Source organism: Coturnix japonica, chromosome 3 (assembly GCF_054131305.1).
Source record: "Coturnix japonica strain WE chromosome 3, WE-NBRP24, whole genome shotgun sequence".
Lineage (NCBI taxonomy): Eukaryota > Metazoa > Chordata > Aves > Galliformes > Phasianidae > Coturnix > Coturnix japonica.
In genome coordinates, this window is record NC_140665.1 from 14,563,184 (window position 1) to 14,576,171 (window position 12,988).

The following is a 12,988-nucleotide window of genomic DNA, read 5'->3' on the forward strand; positions in this document are numbered from 1 at the left end:
GTTCATCTTGGTTAAGCATCTTCAAATTTTATACTAAATAAAACATAGCAAGCACCACTCTTCTTCTTGACACTTCAGTCTTGCCCAATAGTTGTCACTATAAGCTCTTGATTCAAGATTTGACTGTCACCAGGTAACCTCTGTTCAGACGTTTATGAAACCTAGGTGTCTGATTTCCCACATTCATTCCCTTAATCCATGAACAATCAGAAGGACATTGTATGCAATTTGCATGTATTTTTCAACTTGGAAACAAAACACTGTTTTTATATCAGGTAGCCTTCCTGGATAGTTTGATTAATTTCAATAATCTAAATATGAAGATGTCACAGATCCCAGGTGGTCAAAGCATGGGAAGGAGAGAATAAAATAATTATATCCACTGTATCATTCCCTGCAAACTTGAATTGTAACAACTCAGTGATCAAACAATTTGCAGTTGTGAGTACTAAGAAATGGGAACCTTTGAAATATGTCAGCATGTCAGGAGTATAACTACCCCTCCAGACTCATTGTTCCCACAAGATCAGCATATGTAAACCTTTCGGTACTGCACGTTCAAGTTGCTCCCACTATCTACAACAGAAAAAATGCATGCTGTCACAGAGCATGGGCATGCGTAATAATGTTCTGTGCTCAAGGGTCTAGAAATAGACTGGAGGCTACATGTGTGTTACAGATTTGTGTCATCATAGCTAAATACATCAGGTACATGAAGAGAAACGATTCTGATGTACACAGCTGGCTTTCAAAACCTGCCTCTGCAGACATACTTAAAGCAGTAAAACTGTCATGTTCCGGTTCAGTTCTTGACAAAAGGATATACAACAGAGCTCTACTAATGAGGTTGCCTTTACAGTAAGAACACATCAGCTGTAGATCACACAGCATTTGCTACTGATACATAACACCCAGAGCAAATCTGACACAAGATGTGCAGATGAAAGATGGCTGTTGTGGAATTAACTGCAACTCTTTCTAAGGAAGTACCTACTGAAGAACAGCAAAAGGTTTGACTCTATTTTGTCCCAAATTTTGTGCTATCAAACTCAACAGAGCAATCAGAATGGAGCCTCTTCTCTCTTCAATACTGGACACTGTTACTTTTTACAGTACTTTTCAAACTGCTTTGTTAAGTAAGAAAAAGAAATAACAAACCAAAATTGGATATTCTGAGTCTTCAACTGTCATTCTTGTAGTCACACTACTTTTAGAGGGTTTTCACATTACTTTTAGAGGGTTTTCAGTAAGAACAGAATGTTAAATTCCTCTTGTGCTTCTTAGGACAAGACTCTTATCTAGTCCAAATTAACACTCACGATGTAACAAAGCTTTTTATTTATATTAACTGAAGATTCAGGTTCTGTTAGCTAATGAGAGTGTTGCTCAACAGTAATACATTTTCTGGTCCATGTCCTTCCTGACATTACTGTAATTTGCAACCTTATCAGGCATAAAAGGGAAGGACTAATCACCAGGAAAAAATCTTCTACCTGCCTAGAATATGTGCATGTAGCTAATCTATGATCAAGAGAAAAAACACAGGGATCTGGCTGTAAGAATATCCTATAGCTATCCTAACGTGCTGTTTTGGGACAGACTTCATTGTTTGCTTTCTTCCGATGCTCTCCTGCCTCCTTCCTCGCACCCTTAACATTGCCAGTTTGCTGTCAGCTTTACAGTATCAAGCATGTGATCTCTCCACTGGTACCCTGTTCAGTGTCATTTAAGCTGCCCAGTCTTCAAGGCCACCAAGGTCAAGGAACTGTCAGGAGTAAGGTTTCTTAAGTGCAATGTGTGAGACACCATCTGACACTGTTTATAGATAAAGTTAGCCTCTTATTGACCACAGGATAGAAGTTAAAAGCACTGCTTTGGGAGTTCAAATGTGTTAACCTCTGAAGTGATGTTTGAATTAGGGTTATAAAGGGCCTAAAGTTTTGGTCAGAGGTTTGGAGAATAAAAAGGATTTGGAAAAATTTTAGAGAGGGATCAGAGTGGCCACAATGAATGTGCCAACTGCTATATTATTGTTGATTTAATTGAGTCCATCTATCAGGTCTGTGCATTATGTGATCCAGTTCCAATAATGTTTCCCTGCTGCAGCTGACAAAATACAGACTATACACTTCAAATGCAGTTGTCGGTCTTTAAAACAGGCAGTTACAAAACATGCTGGCTGTTCTAGCAACCAATAATGGGAAGGGCAGTGTATGTTGGACCAATTCCCAAACAATTAAATACTTGCCAGTGTAAAGTAAAAAACAGTACAAAACTATGCCAAAAGCTTGTTCACTGTTTGGCAACCCATAGTATTACAAACACCAATGGTTTAATAATCAGGCCAATTAACAAAGCTGGAACAGAAGAAATGTTTTCTGAGAAGTTTTCTGATTAATACACTGAAGAAATAGCAAATACACCTTCTCTTGAATTGTACCCACATGCCATGGAATTCCTGCTACCTTGTTTTCCTGGAAGTTGACTCACAGAGAAGGAGTTTAGATACCCACGATGAACTGCACACACAGCATCTGAAGATGTACACCATCTTCAGAGAAAGAAGTAGTGCCAGAAAGAAGGCACCAAATAATTTACATATTTTAGAGCCTTGAAACTATGCTTTACAGTCTGAAAACAATTCAGCCACGCCTGGAGAACAAGGCAAGGCAAGTGCCATGTCAGGGTGCAACAAGGGCCAGCTAATATCTCAGGGACCAGCTGCTGAGTGTGATGACATTGCCAGCGGACAGACTATGAGGCAAGCAAGGCAAGCCTGCAGCAGCAGCCAGGAGCAGCCCAGAAACCAGAGCCCTGAGCCCCAGCCAAGTTCATGGGCCCAGGGCTGGGGCTGAGGGCAAGACATCATATTGCTTGTCAGGGTTGGTTCAGCAGGGCCTAGGGCTGGGCCAGGCAGGTTTGTGTAGGAATGTAAGAGAGATTCTACAGCATCACTGGGGCAGAGAGTGACTGGACAGTGCTGGGCTGAAATGGAGTCCTGGCCCATGCGAAAAAAATGAGCGAATTCCCAGAGGAAGCATGCAGGGCCAATAACGCCATTTTTTTCCCTTGAGGAATTTCACTGCTTTTCACTGTTAAATAAGCTCTCTTTCCATGTCTTGGTTTCATCACAACAAAGCTTTAAGTTTTAAACCCTGTGTGTAAGAATGGTAGGAAAGTCCCTGTTTTACCCTCCTCCAACAGGGATGCTAAAAGTGTATGGACTTCCCTCTTCTATTCCACAAAAGTCTTGCAAAAAGCACACGACTTGTCTCCACCAAAATAAGGCTTGGGCACATACGCTTTGATTTATGGATCAAAGGGGAGTCACTCAGGTGCTTACAGCCAATCTTTCCTTTGTCATTACTACCAGTTAATGTGGAATGTTACTCAGCTATCACATAACAGTCACACATCTAGTTCCTCTCTGCTGAGCTCTCCAGCCTGTCCAGATCGTGCTGAATGGCAGCACAGCCTTCTGGTGTGCACGCCACTTCATCCCAGCTTTGTATCTGCAGCAAACTTGCTGAGAGTGCACTCTCTCTCTCTTCATCCCAATTGTTGATAGTATGTAACAAGATCATACCCAACACCAAGCCCTGGGGAACACCACTAGTTACATGCCTCCAACTTGGCTCTGTGCTACTGATCACAACACTCTGATCCCTGACAGGCAGCCGATTCTCAGTCTACCTTATTGTCTGTTAATCTATCTCATAGTTTCTAAGCTTACCTACAAGGAGTTTATGGAGCCAATGTCAAAAGCCTTGCAGAAGTCAAGGTACACAACATCCACTGCTTTCCCCTCATCTACCCAGCGAGTGACAGTAGCACAGAAGGCTACCTGGTCAAGCATTATCTCCCCCCTTACTGAACCCATATTGACTACTTCTATCAGTTTTTTGGTTTTTTTTATTTTATTTTTTTTATTTCTAAAAATAAAATGTCTTACACCTGTTAAGTTTAAGCCTGTTCTTCCTTTCTCAAATCCATAGCTGTTAAATACAGAGACTTTAAAATGGGCATGTTTCCATACTTACAGTGGTGCTAAAAAATATTAGATCCATACTAACTTATCTCCATCTCAATCTACTCATATTCAGACTTTATTTCTATTAATTATATGGAATAATAACCTAACCATATTTGATATTCTTCCCATTGTATAATGGAAGAAATGACACAATAGAGGTAGTTACTGACCTTTCTTTTAATGGCCAGTTAGAATGCTCCTTGTACACACACAAATTGTATCAAATGTCCATAGAACACACCCCACATATTCCAAGTCCAAAGCCACACAACTATTCCATCTACCTTGCAGTTATCAGTGAAAGAAATGTTCCCAACAGGATGTGTAAACAAACTGTCAAAATGCTGTAATCTGTAGAACCAAAGTCTTGATGTCAACTCAGAATCACTACTAAAAGAAAAGCCTGATGTCAGCCAAATCAAGAAATCCCAGGCCTATAGATTACACTATGGTTCTGTCTCCAAAAAAACCACATCCAACCATGAAGAAGGAAGGTAATGACAGAGCAGTACGTGGTGTTTACTTCAGATGTATCAAGAGAGGTATTCTTCAACATAGTCCCACAACTGCTTATCAGAGGTACACTGGATGTGTGGGCTTGGAAAGAATCTTTGACAGTCACATCAGAAAGTGGACCCAGTGTTACATATGCATCCTCCTTTCACACTTGAGTTTTACGAAATGAATTCTGTTGGTACATCCTTAGTTTGCAGCAGAAAATAAATAAATAAATAAATAAATAATTCAGCACTTTTTAGGGAAATGGCACTGAGTTGAGTTGCAGTCAAATTCAAATTGCTTGCTGGCAAGCAGCTAAAGAGAAACGCTGGGAAAAGAAACAAACTCTATGTGCCCTGTAATAGAAAAAAATATACTTCTAGAGATTTGTCACAGAGTTCTCTCTAGAGCTCACCCCGCGACAGCGGGAATAAACCCTGGGAGAGAAGTTACAAAGTACCTCCCCTCTCTAACAACGCGGTACGGCGTGGCCCGGCCCAGCCCGGCCCAGCCCGGCCACGTGCGCTCCGAGAGAGGGGAAGGGAAGGGAAGGGAGATGGCGATGGGGTCTAGGAGGGGAAAAAATGAAGAAAAAAAAAGGGGGGGGGAGAACGATCTAACAACGAAGGGCAGTTTAATGAACCCAATGACACTAAACAACAACGAGAGAGTTTCAATAAGGAGAAAAACGAGTCCAAATCTCACCGGCGGGCTGTGGGAGGTGGGAAGGTTCCAACCACGTTGTCTCTTCGCAGGGAACCCGGTGAAAACCCCCTGCCCTTCCGGTCCTTCCCCACCTTCCCTCCGGTGCCGGTTCCCTCCCCCTATGCCCGTTTTAGGGAGAGGAGAGGAGAGGAGAGGAGAGGAGAGGAGAGGAGAGGAGAGGAGAGGAGAGGAGAGGAGAGGAGAGGAGAGGAGAGGAGAGGAGAGGAGAGGAGAGGAGAGGAGAGGAGAGGAGAGGAGAGGAGAGGAGAGGAGAGGAGAGGAGAGGAGAGGAGAGGAGAGGAGAGGAGAGGAGAGGAGAGGAGAGGAGAGGAGAGGAGAGGAGAGGAGAGGAGAGGAGAGGAGAGGAGAGGAGAGGAGAGGAGAGGAGAGGAGAGGAGAGGAGAGGAGAGGAGAGGAGAGGAGAGGAGAGAAAAAAATTGTCTCCTTAACTCCCATCATCCCACATGATGTTCTGATGTGGAATAGCAACGCCAACCAAATTACAAAAACCACAACAAGAATAATTTTGACACCAAAATTTTCTTGAGATCTCTCATTATGTTAATATTCTTTCCCTCAAGTCAGGGTCATTTCAGATAAGTGTATAAAATGAACAACAGCCTGTAATTATTCAAGATTTCTAGGACACAACTGAGTTTAAAATCAGTGTTTGGCTGAATATTCCCCCTTAGCAGGAAGCAGTAGAAACCTTAGGTCCTGATCACTTGCAGATATTAATTATAAAAATCAGAAAGAAAAGTTTGGTCTTGAAAATTCATAAAAATGCAGGCTTGATTTCCCATCATTTCAGAGCAGAATAAAACATAAGCTGGTTAACTTAAGGTAATATTTTATCCAGAAAACACGAGAAAAGAAACATCCTAATTGACTGCAAATCCAGCTGTGAACTGAAAATAGAATTTTTAAAAGTCACATTTTTCATGTTACTAAGTTCAGCACTGTCTGGTCTTTGAAGAAACAGTTTGGCTCAACAGAGCTAGCCAGATCGCTCAGCATTCACACGGGAACTTTCTTCTGCTGTCAGTTGGCCCAAAAACATGGTTGTGAGACTTAACATATCCTGGCTGCTAACTATTCAACGTATCAACCAGGGCCACCTTCATACACAGGGAAGAGATTTAGAGATGGAACGTTTTAGGCTTTTTGTGGACACTTTGTTCTGCTTAAAACATCTTGGCTTTTACCAGACAGATTTTCAAGGCTGATGAAAGAATCTGTGCACTGGATCTATTCCATTTTAGTAGTAATTAAACTCTCTGTTCCTAAAGGCTCAACCTAATTCTTAATGAAACAAACAGCATAATTCCAACTGAGTTCTAGGGAGTCAAGATCCAGTTCCAATTACTTAGGACTCTTCACATGAACACTTTCTAATTGTTATCAAGATAAAAGTGGTCAGAAACCAAGCGTTTGACTGAAAAGAGTACCTCTACAACAATAATTAATATGCCATTTCTGCCATTTGGTCCCTTAATAGAAGTTCCAGAATACACATCCCCTGCCTGTTAGTGCTAGCATTCTGAATTTAAGCTGGCCACTTCATTTATTAATTTCCATGTAGTGTACCTCATAACCATATACATACTAATCCCATAGTGCCAAGTATTCTGGGGATCTTAAAATGAGTCCCTGCTAGCACTAACTTTTCTACACTCAAGGCCTTTACCCTATGTACTGAACTCTCGCCCTGTTTCCTTGCCTCATGACTCACCACTGAACAAGTCTGACTGTGCAATGCTATCTCTAATCACAGAGGCCCCAAACCGTTGTCACTCAAAAGAAGTACAGTAGCAGTGTTCCAAAATTTAGCTGAACACATGGACATCTAGCTTCTCTTAGAACTGATCATTGCTGGAGAAAATGCTGGTTTGGTTAAATCAAGACATTTCACAGAACCACTTTTACTATTTTTTTAAACCAAGAAAGATTTCAAACTGAAACTTCCTCAGTTCTCTGACAGCTTATCTATCCAGCAAATTGACAGCTCATCAGGTAGAGAGGCATACAGCATCTCCAATCTATTACCCAAGTGGAGACAGGGGACCTCAAGCCTCCAAGAGATCACTGGAAAGCTCAGCAGTAACCTCAATTCATATGCTCCAAAGACAAAGTTTTTCAGAGGGTGAAAAATCAGTGCAGCTGAGCAGAAAATAAATGCCAGGACAGCTGCACAAAATGAGGATCTGTCTCTTGTTTTGTAATATTTGATTAAAACAGAATTCCACATCTCTAATGATACACTGCCAAAGTTGAACATCAACTGCACGAGTAGCTATGTAGCAGGATGTGGAAAACTATTTTGTGTTAATGATTCTATGCTCTTATCAATATTTTACAGTCTCCTTATGAGCAGGTTAGTGTTTGATAGAAGATACCACAGTGGAAGCAGAAAGTGTCAAATCTGTCACTGAAAGGTTTCATATTATTCCAGTCACATTCAGCAAACGGTCAAAAGGCTTGTAAAATTTTATTGTAAAAGAAAATTACAAAATAATTATACAAAATATATGCAAACTAACCTCTCAGTACAATGCAATGAAGTATTTAATTACACAGGCCCCTGCTATTAGGAAAACAAGAGAGCCAATGAAAAATCTTCAATAGGAAGATAATCAGCTGTTTATATTGCATAAGGACTTGATCAAATAGTTGACTCTCAAACAGGATTTTTTTAAAGAATTAATGGTATATAAATCACATGATTAAAGCAATGCAGGGTGCTTCATAATTGTTGGTTCTTTGTATAAACTATAAGCTTACTCTGTGACCAAAACCTGGCTCTGTTTTATACTTTTTATTAAATTGCCAAGAAAATCAAGTGGAGATGTCTGCATAGACAACTAGAAGGTTTTCACATGTTCATTTTACTCTAATTGCCTTGGTTAAAATTCTGTGAAGCTCTGCTGATTGATTAGCTAGAAAATTCTCCACCTTGAAGCATCTGGGACCACAAACCTGCATTGTTAGCCCCACTGGGGCTTCACAGAGGTATCCACTCACGGATAAACCCACATTAAACACATTTCTATAGAAGTACCTTCTGCCTGTGCATTCATTACAAGTGATTTTTCCCCTTCATATTTTTTCCTAAATCCTAGAAACGTATTCTGAGGATTTGACCAGTCACTCTTTACCTTCTTACATTAAGGGGTCTAGAGAAAAATGTTGTAATCTGAGATGCAGTTCACTGACATGAGTGTGGAAAAGAACTTCAGTGCTGTTAAAGTCACCCATTGAAATGAATATATTTAATAAAGCCATAACACTCTTCATGGCAGGAAAATTAAAACATTTTATCCCAAAGATCTTCTATACTTTTTTTTCCTTTGCAGGTCAATTCCAATTCTGGTATTTAAAAATGGCTTCAAACTATTTCTGTTTGTAAAGTAGCACATAATCTGCTAGTCCAAAAACAAGAAATACCCCAGTCTAGAAATGTTTTCTACCTGCACATGGTTGGAAAGTAGAAACTGTAGATATCTGAGCAGTAGGGATGGTTCAATACGGGCCTAAAATGTCAGTAAAACCCTCTTCTTTGTTTTTCCACAGGCAATTCAGGAATAGACTGATAATTAGAAGAATAACAATGAAGTTAATCTCACAGCCTAGGAGCAGAGATGCCCCTAAAGGTAACCATAAGGGCACAAGTTCTTCATTCTTGAAATAGAAGAAAGTTAAGAGAGAAATAGTCTCTGTTCCCAGGGAAAAAAAAAAAAAAAAAAAAAAAAGAAGAAGAAGAAAAAAAAAAAAAGAAAAGAAAAAAAAAAAAAAGCCAGGATAAACAGGACAGAGAGAGCAAAGCATGCTACAATCTGCCAGTGCTGCTATCAAAGTTTGTTTTAGCCTGATAGGATATTTTGCTGCCTTCGGAAGACACATGCCTTTGATGCTACATTTGTTCTACTTACTGTCAGGACTAAAACCTTTTTCCTCCTCTGCAGAGAAAGCTCAGTCACTGAATCTGTCTACTCCTTCTCCCATCTCCTCAGCTCCCCTCCCCTCTGGCACTCAAAGCCAAGGCATGAAGATACATCTCTATTTCTTCCATCAGTTTTTGTGGTATGTGAGTTCCACTAAGACATGGGCACGTTCCAAAAATAACATGCAAATAAGGACTTCTGTGTTTTCAAGACCCGACCCAAAATATTTATTTATCGAGAAGCTGAAATTCTCACGAGCAACGGGTGAAATTTGGAGGAGATCTGCAGCAGGCCTGCTCGTAACACTGAATCTGAAACAAGTACTGTAGTATAAAGAAAAAAGGGTAAACCATAAACAAAATGTCCGTAGAAATCTATATGTTAATTCACACTGATCACTTTTGTATTAGAAAAAAAATGATAATCAAAGCATAGGTACCCTTAAGTATTTATAGGGATTACTACAAACTCTTGAATGATTTATTACTGCCAGAGCAGTAATGAATTGCTTATGGTAAACAGGAGATTTACAGTTTCCCAGAAGGAATATTCCCCATCAGGATACAAATAACTCCCATTGACTTCACTGCTTTTCCTGCTGTGAAGAACTATTAATTTTTTGGCTTTGTTGGGAGTTATGATGTTTTGCATCAGGAGATAAAGAAACAAATTAAGAATTCCTGTCTATTTCTTAAATCTATTTCAAATATTCCTCTCTTAGTTGGAAGGAAAAAAAAATCTATTTAAATCAAACTCCTCTATAGAGACTCAAAATTATAACATCATCTATAAACAAAATACATGGCTGGTATAGAGCAGAAGAAGCAATTAAAGCCCTAAGGAGCTGAAAGATTTGTCATGAAAGTAATTGCTTGTAAAATACATGTCTTCTGGACAGATTTCACCTGCTAACAACCAAGGTGCCTTCACCCTGCTCATACACATAGATGCAAACTCCCTCACCAACTTGAAATTGTGTATTCACCCCACTGAAATCATGTATTTGTTTCATTTACCAGCAAGTGCATTAAAAATCAACCAAAACAGTAGATTCTTCTTTCTGCTAGTCACATGTGTAGACACCCATCCTGCCCATCTATATCACTTGTCTGACAATTTACCTGGTGCACAAAAAGAAAGAAAGAAAGAAAGAAAGAAAGAAAGAAAGAAAGAAAGAAAGAAAGAAAGAAAGAAAGAAAGAAAGAAAGAAAGAAAGAAAGAAAGAAAGAAAGAAAGAAAGAAAGAAAGAAAGAAAGAAAGAAAGAAAGAAAAGCTCCTCTTTGAGAACCATAGGTGGAGAAAATAATTGCTTTCAAGGAGACATAAAAGGTAATATTTAAGCTGACAGATCAGCAGATGGACAGTCAGAGAGCTGTTGGCATACCTCGTTAGTTATCTGAGATTTCCACTGCAGGAAAGTGTTTTCAAGAGATCAGCAGAATGTGCATGTTTGGTAGCAGAGTGTATTTCTTACCTCCTCCTTGCAGACATCTGGATGGGGTGACACCTGATGGCAGGAAACACAACCAGAGAACCTACTCCAGCGTGGTGGCTAACATGGAAGGAGATTCTACTGCAGTCTCCACTGGAATGGCAGCACTGAAGAAAGAAAAAAGAAAAAGAAAGAATTATTATATTACTCTCAGACACTCTGAGAGTACTCCCACAGATGTCAGTGAGACCATCAGCACAGGTTAGGGAACAAATATGGAAAGACAGGGCTTTTCTTCAAGAAGAAATTGCATGTAGTACTATCCAAACTTAAATCAGAAATTTTGCATGTGGATTTAGGTTCAGCTGAGCCTTTCCAAGTTAATGGAGCTACACAAAACTGAGTAAAATACAGAAATAAATCCTTGTAAAAGTCACCTCTATTAAGCAAATTAGCAACAGATTTCTTACTTCCAACCTCTCATATAAAAACAAGAAGTCTTGTGCTTGACATCCCCAACATGTACTATCGTGGAGTGTCTGATTGTACTAGAAAGTTAGAGGGGAGCATTAAACTATGATAAAACAATTCAGTGCTACCACAGAAAACTTATGACATGCTGGAAAGAGAACATAACATCTAGTAAGGGGAGTCCCCTGGAATTAGGGAGTAAAGGGGTCCAAGACAGCTGGTCACTCTTCAAGAAGGAAGTCTTAAAGGCACAGGAGCAAGCTCTCCCTCTGAGCTGCAAAAAGAGCTGGTGGGGAAGAAGACCAGCATGGATGAGTAGGGAGCTATTCTTGAGCCTCCGGGAGAAAAAGAGAATCTACCTCCTGTGGAAGAAGGGATGGGCAATGCAGAAAGAGTACAGAGAAGTTGTTAAGATGTGTAGAGAGAAAATCAGAAAGGCAAAAGCCTTTGAAGTCAACCTGGCCTCTGGGGTAAAAAGGAACAAGAAACTCTCTTACAAATACATCAGCAGTAAGAGGAGGAATAAGGAGAGTCTCCACTCTTTACTGGATGAGGCTGGGAATGAGACCACTGAGGATAAGGAAAAGGCAGAGGTTCTGAATGCCTTCTTTATGTCTGTCTTTCAAGGCCAGACCAGGAAAGTTGTTGTGAGCTTGGGGTCAGCCTCTTCTCTTTTGTAACTGGTGATAGGACTAGAGGGAATGGCTTCAAGCTGTCTAAGGGGAGGTTCAGGCTGGACTTTGGGAAATACTACTCTGAAAGAATGGTCCGGCAGTGGAATGGGCTGCCCAGGGAGGTGGGGGAGTCACCGACCCTGGAGGTGTTCAAGGAATGTTTGGACCTTGTGTTGAGGGGCATGGTTTAATGAGAACTATTGGTGATGGGTGGATGGTTGGACTGGATGATCTTGTAGAACTTTTCCAAACTTGGTGATTCTGTGATTCTATGATTCACTTAATATTCAGTACTTTATAGGCTAGCAGGACAGTTCAGGAACAAAACATTTAATCTATAGACTTATTTTCCTTTTAAGGAAACCTCAAAAGATCTAACAGCGTGCAGACAAGATTATAAGCAATGCATTTGCTTGAATTGGTTTGTGCTTGAAGAAAGCATGGACACCCCTTATAACTAAGTAACAAAGATTTTGCTGGACAGAGATGAAGTAAACATGCAGTTTTTTAAAGGACTTAGAAGGCAGCTGGGAAGAAAGTGAGGCTTCATCCTCTATTTTTAATATTTTTTGAAACACCTGCCATTCAGTTAATTCCTAAACTCCAAAAATAAAGTATCCTTTCAAAGCATTTTCATGTGCCCTAAGGCCAGGCAATTGCTGATCTGGGTGAGTTGAGAGCATCTACTACAGAGGAAACAACGGCAGGAAGCAGGGAAATCGTCCCAGATTTCCTCTAGCTTTACTAGTTGAGCGTTAATAGGGAAACCCCACCTACATATCTTATAGGGTCAGAACCATAACTGGAGGCTATAGGGATTACAGCTTCTCAGTCATTCCATTACAGTAAGAATGTATGTTTCCAGCTAAGTTCACAAACAATGCTGAATAGCTACTCAGAAGAAGATTAGCAGGACCTCCCACTTCATGGAAACAGTGACTGTTTACATAATATGTAATGACAGTAAATCATAACAAATCCTAGGAGAAAACTCCAGCAAGAGACAAAACAACAAGACCATCTGATTTTATTTCTCTTCCCAGTCTGACAATCCACGTCCCTGCCCTGTAAGGATTTCTTTATATACTTAGCTTTCAGCACATCTGTAATGCCACAGACTTCAATTAGTCTAATTAAGTGCAATAAAAAAAGTGCGTACATAAGGGCGTGACCTTTTTCCCCCCCTTTGTTTATTCAATGGCTAATGGGGTAAAATCTCATCCCTCTTGATAGC

The 12,988-nt window shown here is 40.2% G+C and overlaps 1 long non-coding RNA gene across 1 annotated transcript in view; it reads right to left on the bottom strand.

Annotated features, from left to right (window-relative positions):
• LOC146761287 (uncharacterized) overlaps positions 1 to 10,951 on the bottom strand; it is a 150,624-nt gene extending 139,673 nt beyond the window's left edge. Inside the window, exon 1 of the long non-coding RNA XR_014944991.1 lies at positions 10,652 to 10,951. This is a non-coding gene — a long non-coding RNA (uncharacterized LOC146761287). The remainder of the gene's footprint in view (positions 1 to 10,651) is intronic.
• Between the last annotated feature and the right edge of the window lie 2,037 nt (positions 10,952 to 12,988).